General features: G+C 56.7%; 1 long non-coding RNA gene across 1 annotated transcript in view; it reads left to right on the plus strand.

The window, feature by feature from the left end:
• The window catches only part of LOC118598077, a 16,465-nt gene extending 15,512 nt beyond the window's left edge, over positions 1-953 (plus strand). The window contains exons 3-4 of the long non-coding RNA XR_004947174.1: positions 345-412; positions 497-953. This is a non-coding gene — a long non-coding RNA (uncharacterized LOC118598077). The remainder of the gene's footprint in view (positions 1-344; positions 413-496) is intronic.
• Positions 954-959: the final 6 nt, after the last annotated feature.

A 959-nucleotide genomic window follows, 5' to 3' on the forward strand; every position in this document is an offset into this window, starting at 1 on the left:
GGGGGTCCGGCGCTCCCCCCTCAGCAGATCTGTATGAGACCTCGCTGATGCCGGCTGCACGCTCCACCGCACGAGTCCTCGCCACAGCGGTCGGCACGGGAACCCTGGCTGAGAGCCGGACGCAAACGGCCGGGTTCTGTTCTGGGATCTTAGCTGGTTCTGTGGCTGTTCGTCAGACCTGGCGTGCCACGCCCACATCCCCTCAGCTGTGTGATGACCTTTGACCTTCTCTCTTCTGTAGTTTTTAACTCGTTTAAATCTGTTTTTTCGTTTTGGTTTGAAGTTTATTCTGGTTTTATTTCAGTTTCTGTTGTTCCTGATTTATTTTCTTTCTTTGGACTCAGAACGTGACCTCGTCAGAACCGAGTCCGAAGCAGTTCCTTTCCTTCTCCGTCCTGCTGGAGGTCACCAGGTGAGTCCAGAACCCAGACCCACATGGTCCAGATGATCACCCCCTCCCCCGCAGCGCCTGTCACTTCCTGTCTGTGCTCTGAAGGTCAGTTCGGGCTTCACGCTGTGTGTCCGTCACAGCAGCTCCACCAGAACCTTCCTGCTCCAGGAGGTCCAGAACCAACCTCATCAGCAGTCCCATACCATGACACCACCACCACCAGGATAAACAGCTGAAGCAGAGCAGGTTGGATCTGTGGAACCGGCCCGCCGCCGGACTGGCTCGGTTCTGAAGAAACACAACAGACGGACTAAGGACGAGCTGGGGGGGCGGTCAGGACCGTCCAATCAGAAGCCAGCAGCTCATCAGCCAGTCGTGACTGTCCTCCTGCTGGCTCACTAACGAGCGCTGACCTTAACGAGCTTAACGAGAACAGACAGACGTCCACGTCCACGCTGGAGGTGGAGCAGGTCTGACAGGAGGATCAGACACCTGAACTTAACGGACGGGGGAGGGGGGTTCACCACAGTTTGACAGCACAGGGGGGAGGGGCCTGATGATGATTCTC

This window comes from Oryzias melastigma, linkage group LG23, assembly GCF_002922805.2.
Source record: "Oryzias melastigma strain HK-1 linkage group LG23, ASM292280v2, whole genome shotgun sequence".
Lineage (NCBI taxonomy): Eukaryota > Metazoa > Chordata > Actinopteri > Beloniformes > Adrianichthyidae > Oryzias > Oryzias melastigma.